General features: G+C 47.5%; 1 pseudogene; it reads left to right on the plus strand.

The window, feature by feature from the left end:
• The first annotated feature begins 7,662 nt into the window (after positions 1-7,662).
• Positions 7,663-27,919, plus strand: part of LOC141212790 (uncharacterized) — a 39,879-nt pseudogene continuing 19,622 nt past the window's right edge.

Consider the following 27,919-nt stretch of genomic DNA (forward strand, 5'->3'; position numbering starts at 1 on the left):
GTTCTATTCCTGAGCCATCTTGTGTCACAGCTTGAAGAGGACCAGTCCAGGTAAGTAGCTCATCACTGAACGCTGGGGATCGGGTCACATCGGAAAGGGAGGAGGACTGGCTGCACAGCATTGTGTCACAGCACAAACAGCAGAGTAGGATCAGGAAGAGATCTGCAGTGTGTGCTGTATGGACTGTGTCCTCATCCCTATGATATTTCCACATGATTATTAGCTGCATTGTTTTCTTTCTTCCTGACCTTCCTCAAGGCTGTTCTGAGATCTGTGGAGTAACTATCATACGTCCGGTAATTATCAACTGAGAAGACTTTTTGAGATTCAGCAAGAAGGTAGGTGTGCGTGCATGTGAGTGTATGTGTAGGCACAGCATTGAAGGTTTGTGTGACCCCAGATCTAAAAGGAAGTGTGTCTGTGACCCCAGCACAACAAGGATGTGTGTCTGTGACCCCACCAATAAAGGGATGTGTGTCTGTGACCCCACCAATAAAGGGATGTGTCTGTGACCCCACCAATAAAGGGATGTGTGCCTGTGACCCCACCAATAAAGGGGTGGCAGTGTGATGGTTTGTGTGTCCCTGCACTAATGGGGTGTGTGTTTGTGTCCTCAACACTGCAACACTGAAGGGGTGTGTGCACGTGTGTTTGGCACACATGTACATGTCTCCAAAAATGCAGCACTGAAGGGCTGTGTGTGTGGCCCCAGCACTGAAGGTGTGTGTCTGTGTCTGTTTGTGTGACCTCAGCACCAAAGGGATGTCTGTCTGTGATCACAGAAATGAAGGGGTGTCTCTGTGACCCCATCAATAACGGGGTGGCTGTGTGATGGTGCTTGTTTCCTCAACACTGCAGCACTGAAGGGGTGTGTGCACGTGTGTTTGGCACACGTGTACATATCCTCTGAAATGCAGCACTGAAGGGCTGTGTGTGTGGCTCCAGTACTGAAGGTGTGTGTCTGTGTCTGTTTGTGTGACCTCAGCACAAAAGGGATGTGTGTCTGTGACCCCAGCAATAAAGATGTGTGTCTCTATGGCCCCATCAATAACGGGGAAGCTGTGTGATGGTTTGCGTGTCCCTGCACTAATTGGGTGTGTGCTTGTTTCCTCATCACTGCAACACTGAAAGGGTGTGTGCACGTGTGTTTGGCACACATGTACATGTCCCCTGAAATGCAGCACTGAAGGGCTGTGTGTGTGGCTCCAGCACTGAAGGTGTGTGTCTGTGTCTGTTTGTGTGACCTCAGCACCAAAGGGATGTGTGTCTGTGACCCCAGCAATGAAGGGCTGTGTCTCTATGGCCCCATCAATAAAGGGGTGGCTGTGTGATGGTTTGTGTGTCCCTGCACTAATGGGGTGTGTATTTGTGTCCTCAACACTTCAGCACTGAAGGGGTGTGTGCACGTGTGTTTGGCACACATGTACATGTCTCCAGAAATGCAACACTGAAGGGCTGTGTGTGTGGCCCCAGCACTGAAAGTGTGTGTCTGTGTCTGTTTGTGTGACCTCAGCACCAAAGGGATGTGTGTCTGTGATCCCAGAAATGAAGGGGTGTCTCTGTGACCCCATCAATAAAGGGGTGGATGTGTGATGGTTTGCGTGTCCCTGCACTAATAGGGTGGGTGTTTGTGTCCTCAACACTGCAGCACTGAAGGGGTGTGTGCACGTGTGTTTGGCACAAGTGTACATGTCTCATGAAATGCAGCGCTGAAGGGCTGTGTGTGTGTCCCTGCACTAATGGGGTGTGTGCTTGTTTCCTCAACACTGCAGCACAGAAGGGGTGTGTGAACGTGTTTGGCACACGTGTACATGTCCCATGAAATGCAGCACTGAAGGGCTGTGTGTGTGGCCCCAGCACTGAAGATGTGTGTCTGTGTCTGTTTGTATGACCTCAGCACCAAAGGGATGTGTGTCTGTGACCCCAGCAATGAAGGGGTGTGTCTCTATGGCCCCATCAATAAAAGGGATGGTTGTGTGATGGTTTGTGTGTCCCTGCACTAATGGGGTGTGTGTTTGTGTCCTCAACACTGCAGCACTGAAGGGGTGTGTGCACGTGTGTTTGGCACAAGTGTACATGTCCCCTGAAATGCAGCACTGAAGGGCTATGTGTGTGGCCCCAGCACTGAAGGTGTGTGTCTGTGTCTGTTTGTGTGACCTCAGCACCAAAGGGATGTGTGTCTGTGACCCTGGCAATAAAGATGTGTGTCTCTATGGCCCCATCAATAACGGGGAGGCTGTGTGATGGTTTGCGTGTCCCTGCACTAATGGGGTGTGTGCTTGTTTCCTCATCACTGCAACACTGAAGGGGTGTGTGCACGTGTGTTTGGCACACGTGTACATGTCCCCTGAAATGCAGCACTGAAGGGCTGTGTGTGTGGCTCCAGCACTGAAGGTGTGTGTCTGTGTCTGTTTGTGTGACCTCAGCACCAAAGGGATGTGTGTCTGTGACCCCAGCAATGAAGGGCAGTGTCTCTATGGCCCCATCAATAAAGGGGTGGCTGTGTGATGGTTTGTGTGTCCCTGCACTAATGGGGTGTGTGTTTGTGTCCTCAACACTGCAGCACTGAAGGGGTGTGCGCACGTGTGTTTGGCACACATGTACATGTCTCCAGAAATGCAACACTGAAGGGCTGTGTGTGTGGCCCCAGCACTGAAAGTGTGTGTCTGTGTCTGTTTGTGTGACCTCAGCACCAAAGGGATGTGTGTCTGTGATCCCAGAAATGAAGGGGTGTCTCTGTGACCCCATCAATAAAGGGGTGGATGTGTGATGGTTTGCGTGTCCCTGCACTAATGGGGTGTGTGCTTGTTTCCTCAACACTGCAGCACAGAAGGGGTGTGTGAACGTGTGTTTGGCACACGTGTACATGTCCCATGAAATGCAGCACTGAAGGGCTGTGTGTGTGGCCCCAGCACTGAAGGTGTGTGTCTGTGTCTGTTTGTGTGACCTCAGCACCAAAGGGATGTGTGTCTGTGACCCCAGCAATGAAGGGGTGTGTCTCTATGGCCCCATCAATAAAAGGGATGGTTGTGTGATGGTTTGTGTGTCCCTGCACTAATGGGGTGTGTGTTTGTGTCCTCAACACTGCAGCACTGAAGGGGTGTGTGCACGTGTGTTTGGCACACGTCTACATGTCCCCTGAAATGCAGCACTGAAGGGCTGTGTGTGTGGCCCCAGCACTGAAGGTGTGTGTCTGTGTCTGTTTGTGTGACCTCAGCACCAAAGGGATGTGTGTCTGTGACCCCAGCAATAAAGATGTGTGTCTCTATGGCCCCATCAATAACGGGGAGGCTGTCTGATGGTCTGCGTGTCCCTGCACTAATGGGGTGTGTGCTTGTTTCCTCATCACTGCAACACTGAAGGGGTGTGTGCACGTGTGTTTGGCACACGTGTACATGTCCCCTGAAATGCAGCACTGAAGGGCTGTGTGTGTGGCTCCAGCACTGAATGTGTGTGTCTGTGTCTGTTTGTGTGACCTCAGCACCAAAGGGATGTGTGTCTGTGATCCAGCAATGAAGGGGTGTGTCTCTATTGCCCCATCAATAAAAGGGGTGGTTGTGTGATGGTTTGTGTGTCCCTGCACTAATAGGGAGGGTGTTTGTGTCCTCAACACTGCAGCACTGAAGGGGTGTGTGTACGTGTTTTTGGCACAAGTGTACATGTCTCATGAAATGCAGCGCTGAAGGGCTGTGTGTGTGGCCCCAGCACTGAAGGTGTGTGTCTGTGTCTGTTTGTGTGACCTCAGCACCAAAGGGATGTGTGTCTGTGACCCCAGCAGTAAAGATGTGTGTCTCTATGGCCCCATCAATATCAGGGAGGCTGTGTGATGGTTTGCGTGTCCCTGCACTAATGGGGTGTGTGTTTGTGTCCTCAACACTGCAACACTGAAGGGGTGTGTACAAGTGTGTTTGGTACACGTGTACATTTCAAAATGCAGCAACGGGGATAATAGAAACAACTACACAAAAGTAGATATAGATACCAGCAGGTGTAGTTCTATAGAAACTTAAAACTTAACGTTTAATACCATTAGATAAAATATATGCCAAATGCAAGGACCTAAAAACACACAGTTTGACTGCCTGTGGTATATAATAACCAAGAGAACTTCCATATATTGTTACTTCCAGAGATATAGATATATGTCATATAAGCATATTGCATCTCTAACACAAACCAAGGAAGGAATGGCAAATAGGAAAAAAGATAATGAAGCCCACAGTACACTATATCAACTTATTGTACCCCAATATGTGGGAACATGAAGGCATTCACCCTGAGATATGGGAACATGAAAACACTCGCCCCATCAATGGTGACCATTTAACTCTGCTATATAGAAATGGAACATCCTCACCAATTTTGATGACTGTCCATGCTCTCGGATCTCAGAGGGGGCTCCATATGATGGTGGTGAACCGAAATTCATAAGGTCACCAACCAAATACCGCTCCCCAGATGCCGCTCCCGACGCGTTTCTTAGCCTTAGCTATTCATCAGGGGAAAGAAAAAAGAGGACATGCGGTATGCACGCTGCCCAAAGTCGCGCAGCTCATTCACCAGACAGCGCTACTTCATGCTCTATTAGATCCTCTTTTGAATCCTAATCGCGCTCTGTTCATAATCGTGTCACTTCCGGTTCCGGTCACCTGACATCCGGTATGTGGAACGCAGATGCCGGCCGTGACACGCAGACGTCACTTCCGGTATGCGCGTCATAGACAAGGAAAAATCGCACATAACGGAGCGATAGCTAGGGGACACGCAGGATCACCAGCCGGCATCCTGCTTTGGATGTCACCATAAAAGGAGTCTCATCCATGAATATCCCAAGCCATGGAAAGTGTCCAGAACATATAATAACTGGCACTTATCCTGGCAACATACCATATGTACCGCGGTATATATAAAACACGCGTTCATTTTACCCCAGTGGTTAGAGAGCTGGAAATGCTTCATAGGTCCAGAATCGCACAGTGAAGCTACGGCCCAGCCCCAGGAGCGCACTTTAAACCCAAAATAGTGATGAAAGAAAAATGACAAAAACAGAAACAAAAAAATATATAAAAATAGGAAGGAGAGGGGTATGAAGGGATATGAGGGAACATAAGGGAAGAATGGAGAGGGACCGCACCTCATAGAGTTGGAGAGTTAGAGGAATGTATGTAGGGAACCAGGGGACCTATAAACATCCCTATTCAGCACCTGAAGTAATATCCCTACCTGACAGTGGAGGTTGGCACCCTATAAACCTGCGCAAATGGCGCCCCCACTCCTCGACGGCTGTCCCTACACTCCTCTCCCTAATTCACCCTATATCTATAGGAACGGCCTGTAAGACAGCTGCTCATTGAGGCCGTAGGGAGCCGTTGTCCGCATTCTGAAGATCCACTTCGTCTCTCTTTGCAGGATCAGTTTGTCCCAGTCGCCCCCTCTTGGTGGGGCCGTAACTTTGTCAATTCCCATGTAGCGTATTATATCCCTACTGTTCGGATGTACGTTATTCACGTGTTTTGCCAGGGGGGTATCTCTTTTCAGGGCGATATCTCTTTGGTGCTCTCCTACTCTTCTTCTCAATTCTCTCTTTGTCTTCCCTATATATTCCATTCCGCAGACACATTTAGCCATATAGATAATTCCCTTCGATCTACAATTAATGAAATGTTTGACAACAAATGTTTTTCCGGTGACATTACTTATGAAGTCTTTCCCTTGCGTAATAACTTTACATGATACGCATCCACTACATCTAAAACAGCCAGTTATGGAGCTTTTCAGCTTTTTGTTCCCCATATGGCCCATATAGTGACTGTGGACCAATCTGTCCCTAAGGGATCTGCCCTTTTTATATGTAATCATAGGTCTTGAGTCGACCATGTTACCAATATCCTCGACCATTAATAGAATCGGCCAATGTTTTTGTAATATCCTACGGACTGTATACGACTGATTAGTGAAAGTAGTGATGAGTCTGCAGAAGGTATTGTCCTTATCCACATTTGGGGATGGGTGTAAAAAGGAGGAGCGGTCCCTGGCCAGAGTCCCCCCATAGGCCTCAGCTATCACCTTCTTAGGGTAACCCCTCTCATGAAATCTCTGACAGAGATCGGTGGCCTGGGCTCTAAAAGTGGCATCGTCCGAGCAGTTCCTCCGGATCCTCATGAATTGCCCCTTCGGTATGCCCCTCTTAAGGGGGGCTGGATGGTTACTTTCCCACCTGAGGAGAGAATTCGAGGCAGTTTTTTTCCTATATGTACTGGTCTCTATCTCCCCATCCTTTCCTATCCGTATCAAGATGTCCAGAAAGGGCAACTCCTGGGGGCCAAACTCAAAAGTGAAGTGTAGGTTAAGGTCATTATGATTAAGCCTTTCTACAAGGTTTCCAAGGATGTTTTGTCCCCATTCCACAGAACTAGGACGTCGTCGATATATCGAACCCATAGCAAAATATTTTCACCACCTTCAATAGGGATGTCTCCAAAAACCACGGTTTCCTCCCACCAACCCAGGTACAAATTGGCATACGATGGGGCGCATGGGCTCCCCATCGCAGTACCCCTGAGCTGGTGGAAGTACTTCCCACCGAAGAGAAATACATTTTTTGTCAGGCAAAACTGAAGGGCCTTCATCACAAAGTGATTGTGTCGCTCAAATTGTTTGCCTCTCCCCATAAGGAAAAAACGTATCGCCTCCAGACCCCTATCATGGGGAATTGAGGAGTATAATGACTCCACATCAATGCTAGCCAAAGTTACGTCTTTGTCAACTGTCATACCTTCTAGTTTTCGAAGCAGGTCATTGGTGTCACCGACAAATGAGTTCAAGCTTACAACAAAGGGTTTAAGTACCTTCTCCAAATATATTCCCAAATTTTGCGTTAGGTTGTTAATTCCCGATATTATGGGTCGTCCTTTCAGTGGATTCAGGCCCTTATGTACCTTTGGGAGACTATAGAAGGTAGACATAACTGGATGGATTGGACAGATAAAGTCTCTCTCCTGTTTATTTAGGGTACCATCCCTCATGGCCTCATTTGCCAGTTCCTCCAACTCTTGGGAGAATCTTTTCGTGGGATCCGCCTTTAATGTGCTATAACACTCCTTAACGTTGAGTATAGCACTGCACATCAGGTAGTACTCACTGGTATCCATGATCACCACGTTACCCCCTTTATCTGAAGGTTTTATGGTGATATGTTCATCATTTTCCAGTGACCTCAATGCCTGCATCTCACAACGAGTGAAATTGTGTCTAAAGCGTCTGGAATCATTTTCCAGGTCCCTCAAATCTTTAGTCACCATGTTCAAAAATACATCAATAGGGCTCAAATCACTCTGTGGAGGTGGCATTTTGGTACTTTTCAGTTTCAAATTGGTGAATGGGCCATTCCCCTCAAGGTTAGGATCCACATCACCGAGGTGAAAAAGGGTTCTAATATCAGGTAGAAGTTCTTCACGAACCCCCAGATCCGCGCATGCCTGTTTATCAATCTTAATATAGTGCTTGCGCCACTTCAACTTGCGCACAAATAAATTTACGTCTTTAATGATCTCAAAAGAATTGTAGTCTGTTGTCGGTACAAAAGTCAGACCCCTATTCAAAACCTCCAGTTCTACAGAGGTGAGGCTTCTTGATGATAAGTTTATGATTTGGGGATTCATAATGTCGGTGTGGGGGTACTCAGATTGAGGCGATTGCGTAATGGATAACCCTCCTCTAAAAAAAACCCAGAGGGGGATCTCCTATTACTAATGTTTCTGCCACGAATCCTACCGCCACCTCTTCCCCTCTGTCTACCACGATATGGTTTGGGTCTGACCTCTGACTCTGAAAAGTCAGTGTCAGTGGACGAAATATCTGTGTCCGGGTATCTTGGGCTCCTGTTAGAGAGGAAATTATAAGCCTTATTTTCCTTGAACTCTTGTAGATCTTTAATGAAAAATTTGTGCTTCCGTTCCTTCAGATGATATTGAAATCTTTCTATTGTGTTCTGAAGTAACGTTTCCTTAGCGTTAAATTCAGGTTCCAAGGAAAATTTTTTTGTTAATTCCACTTGTGTTCTCAATGATTCATTTAAAGCGGCTAATGTAATCCTCTCCTCATCTAGGAGCAATTTCATGAATCGTAAAGAACTCGCGGTCGCCTCTTTTTCCCAGAGGCCCAGTAGGGTCTGACTCCTGTACCGAAAAGAAGGGAACAGAGTGATCCGGAGGTTCCTCGGACGATGCCTGCCCTTAAGTAATTCTCAAGTGTTTGTACCTCCCACCAAGATGTGATCTGCTGTTTGTAGATTTTTGTTAATTCTCTAAAAGCGGCCGAGAAAGTGGGGGTGTATTTTTTTTGGGCAAAAGTGCGCTCAGAAAAGACCTCTTTGGCCTCAGTAGCCCACTGGCTGGTGTCTATTCCCACTGACAGAAAACCAGCCATACCACTTATATTTCAAGTATCAAAATGCAGCAACGGGGATAATAGAAACAACTACACAAAAGTAGATATAGATACCAGCAGGTGTAGTTCTATAGAAACTTAAAACTTAACGTTTAATACCATTAGATAAAATATATGCCAAATGCAAGGACCTAAAAACACACAGTTTGACTGCCTGTGGTATATAATAACCAAGAGAACTTCCATATATTGTTACTTCCAGAGATATAGATATATGTCATATAAGCATATTGCATCTCTAACACAAACCAAGGAAGGAATGGCAAATAGGAAAAAAGATAATGAAGCCCACAGTACACTATATCAACTTATTGTACCCCAATATGTGGGAACATGAAGGCATTCACCCTGAGATATGGGAACATGAAAACACTCGCCCCATCAATGGTGACCATTTAACTCTGCTATATAGAAATGGAACATCCTCACCAATTTTGATGACTGTCCATGCTCTCGGATCTCAGAGGGGGCTCCATATGATGGTGGTGAACCGAAATTCATAAGGTCACCAACCAAATACCGCTCCCCAGATGCCGCTCCCGACGCGTTTCTTAGCCTTAGCTATTCATCAGGGGAAAGAAAAAAGAGGACATGCGGTATGCACGCTGCCCAAAGTCGCGCAGCTCATTCACCAGACAGCGCTGGGGTAAAATGAACGCGTGTTTTATATATACCGCGGTACATAAGTGTGTCACGCTGTCTCTGTATACTGGAGGTAGGGGGCCTAAGCTGACCCTAAGCTGGGGCCCTGACTAATCCCTCAACCTGGAGGTACTGTTAAAGGTACAGAGGTCCAGGCCGCCAGCGTAACCCCTACCTCCTGAAGATCCCTGCACCTCAGTAATCTAGTCCTGAGAAGGACCCCGATCACAACCAAAGGGAACAAGAAATAATATGCCCAAACACAGTATTTAGACGAACGAGACAGTACAAGGGAAAAACCAAAACCACCTTGCATACAAACAACTTCTCAACTACAACAGAGTGAAAACCAACGGGAAAGGAGATAAATGATAAAGCGAGGAAAGGGAAAAAACACTTCCAAATACACTTATCTCAGCAACTCCAAACACCACGATCCGCTCTGTCAGTCTGAATGAAATGCTTTCACCGACACCTCCCAAACAGACCAGCAGGTATATGAAGGAGTCTCACTACAGAAGTATTGATTGCAGCTGGGCGAGGCTGGACCTCATCTAGCCCAGAGAGAGAGAGAGAATTAACTCCCTCACTGCCGAGAAACACAAAGCACCAACAAGTCAGCTGCGAGAAGTCAGGCTGTGTACTCGTGACGATCTTCGTGGCAACACACCCGTGACAAAGTGCCAGTTATTATATGTTCTGGACACTTTCCATGGCTTGGGATATTCATGGATGAGACTCCTTTTATGGTGACATCCAAAGCAGGATGCCGGCTGGTGATCCTGCGTGTCCCCTAGCTATCGCTCCGTTATGTGCGATTTTTCCTTGTCTATGACGCGCATACCGGAAGTGACGTCTGCGTGTCACGGCCGCATCTGCGTTCCACATACCGGATGTCAGGTGACCGGAACCGGAAGTGACACGATTATGAACAGAGCGCGATTAGGATTCAAAAGAGGATCTAATAGAGCATGAAGTAGCGCTGTCTGGTGAATGAGCTGCGCGACTTTGGGCAGCGTGCATACCGCATGTCCTCTTTTTTCTTTCCCCTGATGAATAGCTAAGGCTAAGAAACGCGTCGGGAGCGGCATCTGGGGAGCGGTATTTGGTTGGTGACCTTATGAATTTCGGTTCACCACCATCATATGGAGCCCCCTCTGAGATCTGAGAGCATGGACAGTCATCAAAATTGGTGAGGATGTTCCATTTCTATATAGCAGAGTTAAATGGTCACCATTGATGGGGCGAGTGTTTTCATGTTCCCATATCTCAGGGTGAATGCCTTCATGTTCCCACATATTGGGGTACAATAAGTTGATATAGTGTACTGTGGGCTTCATTATCTTTTTTCCTATTTGCCATTCCTTCCTTGGTTTGTGTTAGAGATGCAATATGCTTATATGACATATATCTATATCTCTGGAAGTAACAATATATGGAAGTTCTCTTGGTTATTATATACCACAGGCAGTCAAACTGTGTGTTTTTAGGTCCTTGCATTTGGCATATATTTTATCTAATGGTATTAAACATTAAGTTTTAAGTTTCTATAGAACTACACCTGCTGGTATCTACACGTGTACATTTCCCCTGAAATGCAGCACTGAAGGGCTGTGTGTGTGGCCTCAGCACTGAAGGTGTGTGTCTGTGTCTGTTTGTGTGACCTCAGCACCAAAGGGAGGTGTGTCTGTGACCCCAGCAATGAAGGGCTGTGTCTCTATGGCCCCATCAATAAAGGGGTGGCTGTGTGATGGTTTGTGTGTCCCTGCACTAATGGGGTGTGTGTATGTGTCCTCAACACTGCAGCACTGAAGGGGTGTGTGCACGTGTGTTTGGCACACATGTACATGTCTCCAGAAATGCAGCACTGAAGGGCTGTGTGTGTGGCCCCAGCACTGAAAGTGTGTGTCTGTGTCTTTGTGACCTCAGCACCAAAGGGATGTGTGTCTGTGACCCCAGAAATGAAAGGGTGTCTCTGTGACCACATCAATAAAGGGGTGGATGTGTGATGGTTTGTGTGTCCCTGCACTAATGGGGTGAGTGTTTGTGTTCTCAACACTGCAGCACTGAAGGGGTTTGTGCTCTCGTGTTTGGCACACGTGTATATGTCCCCTGAAATGCAGCACTGAAGGGCTGTGTGTGTGGCTCCAGCACTGAAGGTGAGTGTCTGTGTCTGTTTGTGCGTCCTCAGCACCAAAGGGATGTGTCTGTGACCCCAGCAATGAAGGGCTGTGTCTCTAAGGCCCCATCAATAAAGGGGTGGTTGTGTGATGGTTTGTGTGTCCCTGCACTAATGGGGTGTGTGTTTGTGTCCTCAACACTGCAGCACTGAAGGGGTGTGTGCACGTGTGTTTGGCACACATGTACATGTCCCCTGAAATGCAGCACTGAAGGACTATGTGTGTGGCCCCAGCACTGAAGGTGTGTGTCTGTGTCTGTTTGTGTGACCTCAGCACCAAAGGGATGTGTGTCTGTGACCCCAGCAATGAAGGGCTGTGTCTCTATGGCCCCATCAATAAAGGGGTGGCTGTGTGATGGTTTGTGTGTCCCTGCACTAATGGGGTGTGTGTTTGTGTCCTCAACACTGCAGCACTGAAGGGGTGTGTGCACGTGTGTTTGGCACACATGTACATGTCTCCAGAAATGCAACACTGAAGGGCTGTGTGTGTGGCCCCAGCACTGAAAGTGTATTTCTGTGTCTGTTTGTGTGACCTCAGCACCAAAGGGATGTGTGTCTGTGATCCCAGAAATGAAGGGGTGTCTCTGTGACCCCATCAATAAAGGGGTGGATGTGTGATGGTTTGCGTGTCCCTGCACTAATGGGGTGTGTGCTTGTTTCCTCAACACTGCAGCACAGAAGGGGTGTGTGAATGTGTGTTTGGCACACGTGTACATGTCCCCTGAAATGCAGCACTGAAGGGCTGTGTGTGTGGCCCCAGCACTGAAGGTGTGTGTCTGTGTCTGTTTGTGTGACCTCAGCACCAAAGGGATGTGTGTCTGTGACCCCAGCAATGAAGGGGTGTGTCTCTATGGCCCCATCAATAAAAGGGGTGGTTGTGTGATGGTTTGTGTGTCCCTGCACTAATGGGGTGGGTGTTTGTGTCCTCAACACTGCAGCACTGAAGGGGTGTGTGCACGTGTGTTTGGCAGAAGTGTACATGTCTCATGAAATGCAGCGCTGAAGGGCTGTGTGTGAGGCCCCAGCACTGAAGGTGTGTGTTTGTGTCTGTTTGTGTGACCTCAGCACCAAAGGGATGTGTGTCTGTGACCCCAGCAATAAAGATGTGTGTCTCTATGGCCCCATCAATAACGGGGAGGCTGTCTGATGGTCTGCGTGTCCCTGCACTAATGGGGTGTGTGCTTGTTTCCTCATCACTGCAACACTGAAGGGGTGTGTGCACGTGTGTTTGGCACACATGTACATGTCCCCTGAAATGCAGCACTGAAGGGCTGTGTGTGTGGCTCCAGCACTGAAGGCGTGTGTCTGTGTCTGTTTGTGTGACCTCAGCACCAAAGGGATGTGTGTCTGTGACCCCAGAAATGAAGGGGTGTCTATGTGACCCCATCAATAAAGGGGTGGATGTGTGATGGTTTGCGTGTCCCTGCACTAATGGGGTGTGTGTTTGTATCCTCAACACTGCAGCACTGAAGGGGTGTATGCACGTGTGTTTGGCACATGTGTACATGTCCCCTGAAATGCAGCACTGAAGGGGTGTGTGTGTGGCCCCAGCACTGAAGGTGTGTGTCTGTTTGTGTGACCTCAGCACCAAAGGGATGTGTGTCTGTGACCCCAGCAATGAAGGGGTGTGTCTCTATGGCCCCATCAATAAAGGGGTGGTTGTGTGATGGTTTGTGTGTCCCTGCACTAATGGGGTGGGTGTTTGTGTCCTCAACACTGCAGCACTGAAGGGGTGTGTGTACGTGTGTTTGGCACAAGTGTACATGTCTCATGAAATGCAGCGCTGAAGGGCTGTGTGTGTGGCCCCAGCACTGAAGGTGTGTGTCTGTGTCTGTTTGTGTGACCTCAGCACCAAAGGGATGTGTGTCTGTGACCCCATCAATAACGGGGTGGCTGTGTGATGGTTTGTGTGTCCCTGGTCTGTGTGTTTGTCTACCGAGCACTGCAGCACTAAAGGGGTGTGTGCACGTGTGTTTATTGTATGTGTATAGAGGTGAGTGTGTATTTGTGTCTGTGTGTGTAAGTATGTGTGTGTTGAGGTGAGTGTGTATGTGTGTGAATGTTCATGTATGTATTAAAGGTAACCCATCACTTCATTTCAGGCCCCTAAACCACCACCATTGTGAAATACCACTGTGTAATGAGTTTATAAAGATGCCCCTGTATAAATCATTCATTTCTGCATTGTGTAGACAATGAGCTTATAATGAACCAACAGTTTATACAAGGACATATTTATTATTCTGTTGGTGCCTTGGTGGTGATTTCATTCCCAGTCCCCTTAAAGGGTTATTTGGGACTTAAGAATTGATGACCTATCTGTAAGATCGCTCGTCAGTATGAGATCGGAGGGTCTGACACCTGGCACCCCCACGATCAGCTGAAATCTGCTCCGGTAGGTGCCAGACACATGATAAGCATACTTGATAGGACGCTGCTTCTGGTCTATAGGACGCACACAATACTGAGCAAGATTTTTTGTTGTTAAAAAGTGCGTCATATAGTCTAGAAAATACAGTTAATGACGGTCACTCTTTAACTAAGAAATGCATCTTAACTTATGAAGGACTATATCCGTCATAATTCTGCTCCCCGCATTTCTTGCAGGCTCACACGCCGAGTCTGCATCTTTCTCGGCAGATGATGGCTGTGTTATTCAGCAATCATATGCCTCTAACAGTCGCAGGTTGAGCGGAGCTCTGCCCACGACAGTTAGCCTATTAAATCTTGCTATCAGTGTGTGACAGCGGCATTTAATGTGCGCCAGCAGGGGGTGCACCATTCCATCTCTTCATTGGCGCACCCGTGACTTGATCACTGAAGATCCCTGTGTCTGTCATCACTGGATTCCTGTGACAGCCAGCCTGTTGCAAGTGTTCATAGGAGACCGTGATTTCTGCTATATATAGCAATGCTGTATATAGCACAAGCAATCAGATGATTGCAGGTTCAAGCCCCCTAAAGAGACTAACAAATACAGGGAAAAGTAAAAAAAAATGAAAAAAGTATAAAAGTTCAAATCATCCCAGTTTTCCCCCCAATAAAAATTAAGAAATATAAAACATTTAAAAAATACACATATTTGGTATCGCTGCGTTTGTAAAAGTCAGATCCATCAAAATCTAAAATAAATTAATCCATTTAGTAAACGGCGTAACTAGAACATTACATAAAATGCCAGAATTACAGATTTTCAGCCGTTGCAACAAGAAAAAAATATATAATAACAGGCAATCAAAACATTGTATATACCCCAAAATGATATCAATATAACCATCAGTTTGTGGTGCAAAAAACACTCGCCCTCACGCAGCCCCATTCCCGAAACATGAAAACGCCGCGGCTTTCAGATCCCGGAAAGTGGCGACACAAGCAAATTATTTTTATTATTTTTTTTTACAAATTTCTGAATTTTTTTTCAGCACTTAAATATAAATCCTATAAATCGTCACTTAAGTAGAAGAGATGAAGCTTTACTACCTCCTGCTCCAGCTCCAGCACTTCACCGCTGCCGCTGATCTTTAGTCACTGGCTTCAAGGGTGACATCATGACTGCAGCTCTGCAGCTAATCACTTGGCTCAGTGGGCCATGCTGACAGAGCTTCTAAGCTCAGTGATTGGCTGCAGCAATGATGTGTGCTGAAGTTGAGCCATCACCCCTGCAGCCTGTCACAATAGAGCACAGGAAGCGCTGAAGATCCAGAGCTGGAGCAGCAGGAGAAAGTAAAGCTCTGTGTGTTTCTCTACCACTGGGAACCTCCTATATATTACATAAAAACATTCCTGAAAACCCCTTTAATCTGACTTTATAGAAAAAGTCTATATCCGGCTACTGTCCTCCCCTCATGAATCACAAAATATGCCAAGTGTGAACAACTCCTGTCCCCAAATGAGGACTTGCAGGCGATCAGTTGATAGTCGGGGGTCTGGCAGTGAACCCCCTCAGCAATCAGCTGTGTTTTGCTGGACGTAGTGGCCTCTCCAGGACACATGTGGTATTACATGGTGCTCTTTCAGAATAATATGTAATATGTAATACATGATATCTTGAAGTCTTCCAGAAGAAGATATTGGCAGACAGGTAATGACTTATTACCTACCAGCCATTGTCTCCTTTATCACTCGCTAGTTCTTATACACATTTGGATGATGTCACATCTTCGTTGGAAGCCGTATTAGGAACCTCCATCGCAGATTTTATCATACAGGACGAGTTCTCAGCCAACAGCTATTTGGCCACTGTTCACATGACGTAAGCCTATGTTATATACAGCAATATGCAGCAGGATACACGAGATCCAGGGAAATATCCGATCGCCAGAAATGGGGTCAGGAAGGAATTTTTTTCCCCCTTGAATCAGAATTCTTTTGGGGGGGTTTCTTTGCCTTCTTCTGGATCTTTGGGTCCCAATGACTCTCAGGTGGTCCCCAATGACCGCAGCTCGTTTTGTGGTCTCCACCGGGGCCAATCTGAGAGTGACTGTGACCATAGTTTAATTTCTAAAAGGACCAGTAATATTTTCATTACAATGTTGCTTATTGCTATTTCAATAAAAAAAATAATTCTATATATATATATTGTTTTGTGTGTTTTTTTTCCTGGATTTCACCTTACACAGTGAGAATGATAAGAGTAATCACAAAATATGGGGGCTCCATACACAGAGAGAACTCTGGTACCAAATTCCATGACAATTGTTCTGGGGTTCAGTCTGTGATGGAGCAGTAACATTGTATCCAGGACGTCGTACACACCATGCTACAGAAAGAAGACTGAAGAACGGGACGCAGCTGCAGAATACAGGAGACACAGGGGCTTGTGTAACAGTAAAAAACAGGAAAGATGCTCAACAAGTGGCCGGGGGGCTCCAGGACCAAACCAGGAGGGAGGCCTCAGTCATCAGTGGCCAATATTCCCATGAAGTGGCCACATTTACCAACCGTTCTGCAGCCACTCGTTTACCTTTGTCCAACACCTCCATCGCTCCTTGCAGTTATTAGGCCACCACTGAAATTCTCTTCTGACTACACACAGACACGTACATAGAAACCGTGCATGCCGCCATCACCGGACACAACCAGAGTCCTGGTCCAGACCAGTGGCCTTTCCAATTCAAGTCTACTTGAGTTTAAACAAGGGTCCTGTCTCTAAGAGAACCATGTGCTTGCCACTTGGAACAGCAGTAATACAGTAACACCAGGTTAATATTCTTCGGGCACAGAGATGCACAGACAGTGAACCCTCTTAAAAAGAAGAATTGGACTGACATTCCCTAAGCAATAAGTACCCACACAATTGGAGGGACAGATTGCTAGCCCTTGCTGCACCATGGTGTATGCCCAGTGGTGGCCACTCTTAGTCTAAGTTGGCTCTTCAGATTGCATGGTGATAAAGAACCTGAGGGCCATATACCTTCAAGAAAAAGATCTCATAAGGACACGTCGCCTTGAATTGTGAAGAACACAATAATGTTTTCCATACAATTCTATTGTTTTCTATTCAGGATATATTAAAAAAAAGTCTGGTCCTTAGAAGTTATAAAATGAGGTCAATACAACCTCAGGTGAACAACAACACATCACAAATGACACCAGGTCATCGAATATTTACCAAAAAATAGACTTAAATGCAGAAACAGTGTGTGAAAAATTAAAGGGGTTGTCCAAGGAAAACAAGCTCCAATCTACAGGAACCTTCATCCCCTTTAGATTGGAACGGTGGTCCGCATGCTAAAATGCTGCTCCATTCATTCTATATGAGGCGGCCATGAAGTGCGCCCAACTTTTTTGGACCGATGAGACAGAGTGGCCTTACAGAGAAGGGTCCTTGGATTGGACGCCGAGTTACGGACCCCAAAGCAGCACTGAATATGATGTACTAGTGGGAGTCACGAGTGCAAGGGTTCAAGGGCGCCAGTAGTGGAAGACATAGTGCGCGAAACCGAAGAACAAGTAAGCAGACCTGCTGATCAGCACTGCAGTGCCGAGGTCGAGTTATGGCGAAATAGGGAGCGACAGTGCGCCTCACCAGTCCTGGAGTATATTACAGAGGAAGGATACTGTGTGGAAAATGCTTCATACTGTAAAGGACACGGCCAGAACACTTTGTGCCCCCCCGATATCCCTTGTATGCCGGGACGATGCTAGGGTCCTAAAAGATCAGGGGCCAAAGCCCCAAAGTAGGAGTTTCCCCATACAACCTCCCCGCCACTTAAAAGAGGACCTATACATATATAATTACAGTACACCATTGTTGCTAACCTAAAATACACAACTGAAAGACCAATATTCCCAAAATTACTTCTATACAAGGCAATAATAATCCCGCTACACAATGCCCTCTACCATCAACACTACACAGTGAGTACATAGTATTATGATATGACCATTGCCTCTACATAAAAAACACCCTGTACAAAGACCATCTGACTTCTCACATTTCCAGCACCGTCCCCATCTATTCCCACCCTGCACAACCTCCCCATGCTGCCTGCTCCTCCGACGTGGAATAGGAACCTCAATACTTCAAAAATTATGTCATTACTATGATTACCCTCCACCAACTAATGCTACAAAGACTGTGTGCCAGATAGAGGGGACCTATAAAAATAATAGCGTCCCATAGAAAGTAGTAAAGACCCCACTGTGCTACCTAGCAAGTAATAATGCCAGATATGCTCTTATGAAAGTTTCAATATCTGAAGTGTTCCCTCCAAGCAACAAATACCGTTGAGTATCACCTTTAAGTAATAATGCCCCCTTAAAGCCACAATCAAACTACACCCAACTACAAAGTTCTTCTTCAAGCCTATGGACGATGATTTCGGGGTGGTGAAAGAAGAAATTTCTGATGATGCACCCATTTAAAAGAAATAATGTCCTGAGTGCTCCCATAGCACCCTGTATATTGTATGATAGTCCCACAGCTCACTACACACTGTATGATGGTCCCCACAGCTCCCTATGCACTGTATGATGGTCCAGACAGATCCCTATACACTACATGATGGTCCCCACAGCTCCCTACGTACTGTATGATGGTCCCCACAGCTCCCTATGCACTGTATGATGGTCCCCACAGCTCCCTATGCACTGTAAGATGGTCCCGAGAGATCCCTATACACTGCATGATGGTCCCCACAGCTCCCTATACACTGTATGATGGTCCCCACAGCTCCCTACGCACTTTATGATGATCTCCACAGCTCCCTACGCACTGAATGATGATCCCCGTAGCTCCCTATACCCTGTATGATGGTCCCCACAGCTCCCTATGCCCTGTATGATGGTACCCACAGTTCCATATGAACTGTATCATGGTCCCCACAGCTCCCTACGCTCTGTATGACGGTCCCCACAACTACCTATGCACCGTATGATGGTCCCCACAGCTGCCTATGAACTGTATGATGGTACCCACAGCTCCATATGCACTGGTATCATGGTCCCCACAGCTCCCTATGCTCTGTATGATGGTCCCCACAGCTCCCTATACACTGCATGATGGTCCCCACAGCTCCCTATACACTGCATGATGGTCCCCACAGCTCCCTATACACTGCATGATGGTCCCCACAGCTCCCTAGACACTGTATGATGGTCCCCACAGCTCCCTATGCACTGTATGATGATCCCCACAGCTCCCTACGCACTGTATGATAATAATATAATAATAATAATCTTTATTTTTATATAGCGCTAACATATTCCGCAGCGCTTTACATACATTATCGTCGCTGTCCCCATCTGGGCTCACAATCTAGATACCCTTTCAGTATGTCTTTAGAGTGTGGGAGGAAACCGGACAACCCGGAGGAAACCCACGCAAACACGGGGAGAACATACAAACTCCTTGCAGATGTTGTCCTTGGTGGGATGATCCTCATAGCTCCCTATACCCTGTATGATGGTCTCCACAGCTCCGTATGCACTGCATAATGGTCCCCATAGCTCCCTATGCCATGTATGATGGTCCCCACAGCTCCCTATGCACTGTATGATGGTCCCCACAGCTCCCTATGCACTGTATGATGTTGCCCACAGTTCCATATGCACTGGTATCATGGTCCCCACAGCTCCCTATGCTCTGTATGATGGTCCCCACAGCTCCCTATACACTGTATGATGGTCCCCACAGCTCCCTATGCACTGTATGATGTTACCCACGGCTCCATATGCACTGGTATCATGGTCCCCACAGCTCCCTACGCTCTGTATGATGGTCACCACAGCTCCCTATACACTGTATGATGGTCCCCACATCTCCCTACACACTGTATGATGGTCCCCACAGCTCCTTAGATACTGTACGATGGTACCCACAACACCCTAGACACTGTATGATGGTCCCCACAGCTTCCTACACACTGTATGATTGTCCCCACAGCTCCTTAGATACTGTATGAGGGTCCCCACAGCTCCCTAGACACTGTATGATGATCCCCATAGCTCCCCCATGCACTGTATGATGGTCCCCATAGCTCCATATGCATTGCATAATGGTTCCTACAGCTCTCTATGCTCTGTATGATGGTCCCCACAGCTCCCTATGCACTGTATGATGGTACCCACAGCTCCATATGCACTGGTATCATGGTCCCCACAGCTCCCTATGCTCTGTATGATGGTCCCCACAGCTCCCTATACACTGTATGATGGTCCCCACAGCTCCCTACACACTGCATGATGGTCCCCACAGCTCCTTAGATACTGTACGATGGTCCCCACAGCTCCCTAGACACTGTATGATGGTCCCCACAGCTCCCTACACACTGTATGATTGTCCCCACAGCTCCTTAGATACTGTATGAGGGTCCCCACAGCTCCCTAGACACTGTATGATGATCCCCACAGCTCCCCCATGCACTATATGATGCCACAGCTCCATATGCATTGCATAATGGTCCCCACAGCTCTCTATGCTCTGTATGATGGTCCCCACACCTCCCTATGCCCTGTATAATGGAACCCACAGCTCCCTATGCACTGTATGATGGTCCCCACAGCTATCTACGCTCTGCATGATGGAACCCACAGCTCCCTATGCACTGTATGATGGTCCCCACAGCTATCTACGCTCTCTATGATGGTCCCCACAGCTCAATATGCACTGTATGATGGTCCCCACAGCTCCTTAGATACTGTATGATGGTCCTCATACTTCCCCATACACTGTATGATGGTCCCCATAGTTCCCTACACACTGTATGATGGTCCCCACAGCTCCCTAGACACTGTATGATGGTCCCCACAGCTCCCTATGCTCTGCATGATGGTCCCCACAGCTCCCTATGCTCTGCATGATGGTCCCCACAGCTCCCTATGCACTGTATGATGGTCCCCACAGCTCCCTATGCACTGCATAATGTTCCCCACAGTTCCCTATGCACTGTATGATGGTCTCCACAGCTCCCTATGCATTGTCTGATGGTCCCCACAGCTCCCTATGCACTGTATGATGGTCTCCACAGCTCCTTATGCACTGTATGATGGTCTCTACAACTCCTTATAACTGGTATGATGGTCCCTACAACTCCCTATATCCTGTATAATGGCCCTCACAGCCCCATATATACAGTACTGTATGATGGCCCCCGCAGCCCAATATATATTGTATGATGGCCCCCACACCCACTTGTACACTATATTATGGCCCCTACAGCTCCCTTTATACTGTATGATGGCCCCACAGACCCTTATAAACTGTATTCTGGCACCCACTCCCCATTTTATATAATATGATGGCCCCACTGCCCCTCATATATAGCATGATGACTCCCATAGCCCCTTATAGTATGATGGCACCCACACCCCTTATATATACAGGTGCATCTCACTGAATTAGAATATCATCAAAAAGTTTATTTATTTTAGTTCTTCAATGCTGAAAATGAAACTCATATATTCTATAAAGTCATTACAATCAAAGTGATCTATTTCACGTGTTTATTTCTGTTAATGTTGATGATTATGGCCAGGGGCGCACATAGAAATCATGAGACCCCATAGCAGAAGTTCTAATTGGACCCCCCCACCAAAAAAATAAATGAATATTTGTCTGTGTCACAGAAGAGCCGATCTCACAACTTTCCAGCCTTTACTTCGTTTTTCTAATTTTCCTCCTACTGAAGTCCTAGATCCCTCTTTCATTGCCCCCATGAAGTATGATGCCAATAAAAGTGCCCCCCAAACACAGTATGATACCCCCATGGTGCATTCCTCCACATTAGCCTCTACACGAACAGTATAATGACCTTATTGTACCCCACTTCAACTCCCAAGGCAAAGTATGGTGACCCTAACACAGTATGATTCCCCCAACTGTGACTCCCACACAGCCCTCCATACAGTATAATGGGCCTACATACAGTATAATGGCCCACACTAGCCCTCCAAACAGTATAATGGCCCCACACAGCCCTCCAAACAGTATGATGGACCCCACACAAACCTTCATACCATATAATTGCTTTCACACAGTATAACGGCCCCCCATATAGCCCTCAAAATATCATAATGGCCCCACATAGACTTCCATATAGTATAATATGCCAACCACAATCCTCCATATAGTATAATGCAGCCTCCAAAATCCTCCATATAGTATAATGCACCCCCCATAATCCTCCATATAGTATAATGAACCCCCCATAATCCTCCATATAGTATAATGAACTTCCCATGGTCCTCAATAGAATATAATACACTCCCCATAGTCCTCCATACAGTATATTTCACACCCCAAAGGGTAAAATGCAGCCCCCATATAGTATAATGCAAAACACAGTCCTGCAGTATTATGGGCACCACGTACTCACTGATTTTAAAATAACGTATGTTTTAAATGAGACGACCCGAGTATAAGCCGAGGCCCCTAATTTTACCACAAAAAAACTGGGAAAACGTATTGAGTTGAGTATAAGCCTAGGGTGGGAAATGCAGCAGCTACTGGAAAATTTCACCATCCTGGTATGTATGGCTCCCTTATCACCAATCCTGGTATCTATGGCACCCCTCATCCCCCAATCCTGGTACATATGGCACCCCTCATCCCCCAATCCTGGTATGAATGGCCCCCCACTCATCCCCCAATCCTGGTATGCATGGCTACCCCTCATCCACCAATCCTGGTATGCATAGCACCCCTCATCCCCCAATCCTGGCATGCATGGCCCCCCTCATCCCCAAATCCTGGTATGCATGGTCTCCTCATCCCCCAATCCTAATATGAATGGTCTCCTCATCCTGCAATCCTGGTATGTATGGCCTCTTCATCCCCCAATCCTGGTATGCATGGCCTCTTCATCCCCCATTCCTGGTATATATGGCCCCCCTTATCCCCAATCCTGGTATGCATGGCACCCCTCATCCCCCAATCCTGGTTTGTGTGGCCTCCTCATCCCCCAATCCTGGTATCTGTGGCCTCCTCATCCCCCAATCCTGGTATGTGTGGCCTTCTAATTCCCCAATCCTGGTATGTGTGGCCCCCTCAACCCCCAATCCTGGTATGCATGGCCCCCTCATCCCCCAATCCTGGTATGTGTGGCCTCCTCATCCCCCAATCCTCGTATGTGTGGCCTCCTCACCCCCCAATCCTGGTATGTATGGCCTCCTCACCCAATCCTGGTATGTGTGGCCCCATCACTGCACACACAAAAAATAAACACTTATACTCCCCTTCCTTCCTCACCTCTGCTCCAGAGCTGCTGTGTTCTGTCTGCCAGCAGCTCATGTTGGTATCTGAGCAGCGTGAGCTCTCAGTTGTCGAGGTGAGCTGCTGCTGCTGCCGACATATTCACTCCTCTCCATGCCGGGACTATGAGCGTTGACAAGCGTGAATATGCATTCTCTTTAGTAGCGGGCACTGTAAGCAGGAGCCACGGCTCAACGCTCCTCTGTGCCCGCTACTAAAGAGAATGAATATTCCCTCTTCTCCACGCCCATGGAAGTGGAGAAAAGAGAACATTTCCCTTTAGCAGCGGGCACACGTGGTAGCTACAGCAGCCGCTACTGCGTGTGCCCGCTCCTCTGCCGTCGCAACCTCCCACCCCCCCCAATACTCACCTATCCTCCTCGCTCCCCCGTGGCTCACGGGCCCCATAGCAGTGGTGTGGCCTGCCACCATTGGTGGTACGCCACTGATTATGGCTTATAGTCAATGAAATCACAAAAGTCATTATCTCAGTAAATTAAAATACTTTATAACATCAGCTTGAAAAATGTTTTTAAAATCCGAAATGTTGTCCTACTGAAATGTATGTTCAGTAAATGCACTCAATACTTGGTCAGGGCTCCTTTTGCATCAATTACTGCATCAATGCGGTGTGGCATGGAGGCGATCAGCCTGTGGCACTGCTGAGGGGTTATGGAAGCCCAGGTGGCTTTGATAGCAGCCTTCAGCTCGTCTGCTTTGTTGGGTTTGGTGTCTCTTATCTTCGTCTTGACAATACCCCATAGATTCTCTATAATAGATTCTCTATGGGGTTAAGGTCATGTGAGTTTGCTGACCAATTAAGCAGAGTGATACTGTTGTTTTTAAACCAGGTATTGGTACTTTTGGCAGTGTGGACAGGTGACAAGTCCTGCTGGAGAATGAAATTTCCATCTCCAAAAAGCTTGTCGGCAGAGGGAAGCATGAAGTGCTGTAAAATGTCCTGGTAGACGGCTGCGCTGACTTTGGTGTTGATAAAACACAGTGGACCTACACCAGCAGATGACATGGCCCCCCAAACCATCACTGATTGTGGAAACTTCACACTAGACCTGCAGAGCTTGGATTGTGGCCTCTTCACTCTTCCTCCAGACTCTGGGACCTTGATTTCCAAAGGAAAATTGTAACTCTGGGACCTTGTGGATGGTGTCAATGACTGCCTTCTTGGCATTTGTCAAATCAGCAGTCTTCCCCATGATTGTGGAGCCTACTGAAACAGACTATGGGACATTTTTAAACACTTAGGAAGCAGTTGCAGGTGTTTTTTGTTAATTATTCTAATTTACTGAGATAATGACTTTAGTGTTTTCATTGGCTGTAAGCCATAATCGTCAACATTAACAGAAATAAACACGTGAAATAGATCTCTCTGTCTGTAATGACTCTATATAATATAGGAGTTTCACTTTTTGTATTGAAGAACTGAAATAAATTAACTTTTTGATGATATTCTAATTTAGTGAGATGCACCTGCATATGATGACTGTTGCCCCCAGTGGAATATATGCGGTGTCTATTTTGGGATATTTTAGTACACCCATGATGATACTATAGACAGCCATTATACCTGGAATGGCCCCTTCCTTGCGTGCCTGGCTTTTTTTCGCTTACATGTCTAACAATCACATATGTGTTGTGTCCCTTCCCCCATCATCCTATTCTTCTATTGCTGAATAGATATGATAGATTTTATACTCCCTGGACTCCTTTGATGGTCTTTTACCCTGCGGGGTTTTCTTTCATATATGGACTCACTGTGTGGTGGTGATGGTAGAGGACATTGTGTAGCAGGATCATTTTGGCCTTGTATAGTAGTAATTTTGGGAATATTGGTCTTTGTATAGTGTATTTTAGATTAGTAACAGTGGTGTACTGTAATTATATATGTATAAATCCTCTTTTAAGTGGCAGGGAGGTTATATGGGGAAACATGTACTTTGGGGCTGGGGTCCCTGATCTCTTAGGACCCCAGCAACGCTCCTGCACTGGGGAAAAGCAGGGTCTGGAGGCCACTTTAATATCATCATTTTATGGATATGACGCCAAAGAAACTAATGAAGTGCTTTGCAAAGTGCCATAATTTTCACAATTCTGAAAACAAATTGTAAGTTTAGTTCCACTATAAGTGAATCTTTCAAGCGTTTTCTCCATCACAGAAAGGACAGAAAGGAGGCGCTTATCCTGGCAGAAGAGAATCACAGATATATTGTTCTACATCTTCCAGATGTTTGGATTTATTTACAGACTAATGATTAATCTCGCAGGAAGAATGATAATATTATAACAGATCACAATTTTGGGGTAAAATTATCAATTTAAAAAAAATATATATAGCAATTACATTATTCTGACAAGACCAATTTTTTGTTTTTTTCCTCCCCTTTTTCCCCAAAAATATAACTTTGTTTTTTCATTCACATAGACGGAGGGCTTGTGTTTTGTGGGACTAGTTGTTGTCTGGAATGACAACATTCAATTTACCACATAAAGTATTGAAAAATGGGGAAAAAATCAAAGTAAGGTTATTATTTTTGTTTGTTTTTTTTTTATGAACATTTAAAAAAAATGTGGTTTGTGAGACCATTTTCATCTTGCGAAGACCTAATTTTATAAAATGATCCCATTGATGGAGTTGTCGGCTTCTTCTTGTGGAGAGATCAGTAGTTACAAGTTTCTGCTTGCATTTTTGGGAGGGAAGTAGAGAGACCCAAAAACCACAACCACAACCCTGGCACTTTACTGTCCTTTACAGCATTGACCCGACGTGTAATAGATTTATATGTAATGAAAGATTGTACTTATGTCAATGCAGCAGAAACAAATATTGTTTTACGCTTTTTCTTTTTTATAGTTGGCCAGAAAACCGCAGAACCTTAAGCAGAAAATGACATGAATGAGAACATCTGCCCGGCTTGTACCGGATCCGGGGGTGTTACGTACAAGGCGAAGTTCCCAGAATAAGGATTTGCTTCATTTTGGTGCAGAGTTTCTAGTAGTTTCTGGCTACTACTGTTACAGGCAGATGCCGTCTGCATAATACAGCCAGCACCGCCTCAACCCCCTCCATGCATGTGGACCCCGGCACAAACACTCAGGTACATCCTTTTATGCTAAGACATTAATAATTCTACAATTATCACACACAACTTATATACAGAAACCTCCCAACCGTCCCCGATCCAATGGGACTGTCCGGCTGTCGCTGGAGGTCGGGGCTGTGTCCTGATGAGCCGTGTTCTGTCAGGACAGTCCGTGTAGTACAAGAACGTCTCATGCCGTGCTGCTGTGATCGCTCCTGGAGAGGGGCAGCATCCGCTCCACACGCCTCGTACACGCCCGGCTCCGCTCCGTACACCTCGCACACGCGCGGCTCCGCTCCGTACGCCTCGTACACACGCGGCTCCGTACACCTCATACACACGCGGCTCCGCTCCGTACACCTCGTACACACGCGGCTCTGCTCCGTACTCCTCGTACACACGCGGCTCTGCTCCGTACTCCTCGTACACACGCGGCTCTGCTCCGTACACCTCGTACACACGCGGCTCTGCTCCGTACACCTCGTACACACGGCTCCGCTCCGTACACCTCGTACACACGCGGCTCCGCTCCGTACACCTCGTACACACGCGGCTCTGCTCCGTACTCCTCGTACACACACGGCTCTGCTCCGTACGCCTCGTACACACGCGGCTCCGCTCCGTACACCTCTTACACACGCGGCTCGGCTCCGTACACCTCTTACACACGCGGCTCTGCTCCGTACACCTCGTACACGCGCGGCTCTGCTCCGTACACCTCGTACACGCGCGGCTCCGCTCCATACACCTCGTACACGCGCGGCTCTGCTCCGTACACCTCGTACACGCGCGGCTCTGCTCCGTACACACACCGCTCTGCTCCGTACACCTCGTACACGCGCGGCTCTGCTCCGTACACACCGCTCTGCTCCGTACACCTCGTACACACGCGGCTCTGCTCCGTACACCTCGTACACACGCGGCTCTGCTCCGTACACACACCGCTCTGCTCCGTACACCTCGTACACGCGCGGCTCTGCTCCGTACACACACCGCTCTGCTCCGTACACCTCGTACACACGCGGCTCCGCTCCGTACACCTCGTACACACGCGGCTCCGCTCCGTACACCTCGTACACGCGCGGCTCTGCTCCGTACACCTCGTACACACGCGGCTCCGCTCCGTACACCTCGTACACGCGCGGCTCTGCTCCGTACACCTCGTACACACACCGCTCTGCTCCGTACACCTCGTACACACGCGGCTCCGCTCCGTACACCTCGTACACACGCGGCTCCGCTCCGTACACCTCGTACACACGCGGCTCCGCTCCGTACACCTCGTACACGCGCGGCTCCGCTCCGTACACCTCGTACACACGCGGCTCTGCTCCGTACACACACCGCTCTGCTCCGTACACCTCGTACACACGCGGCTCTGCTCCGTACACCTCGTACACACGCGGCTCCGCTCCGTACACCTCGTACACACGCGGCTCCGCTCCGTACACCTCGTACACACGCGGCTCCGCTCCGTACACCTCGTACACACGCGGCTCCGCTCCGTACACCTCGTACACACGCGGCTCTGCTCCGTACACCTCGTACACGCGCGGCTCCGCTCCGTACACCTCGTACACACGCGGCTCTGCTCCGTACACCTCGTACACACACGGCTCCGCACACCTCGTACACACGCGGCTCTGCTCCGTACGCCTCGTACACACACGGCTCTGCTACATATACACTGTAAACCCCTCCTGACCCCACACATAAACTTCAGCTCATCCAGCACCATGACAACCAGCACAGCAGAGTCCTGCATCCACTGAGGCCCTGATCATGTGACCCCTGACTCCTCCCCTCCTGTGACCTCATCACAGCTGCTGTGCGCATAGAGCAGCCATATATGTGGTGGCG

The sequence above is a fragment of the Phyllobates terribilis genome, unplaced genomic scaffold, assembly GCF_046119375.1.
Source record: "Phyllobates terribilis strain yellow unplaced genomic scaffold, ASM4611937v1 Scaffold_186__1_contigs__length_3700242, whole genome shotgun sequence".
In the NCBI taxonomy this organism is placed as follows: Eukaryota; Metazoa; Chordata; class Amphibia; order Anura; family Dendrobatidae; genus Phyllobates; species Phyllobates terribilis.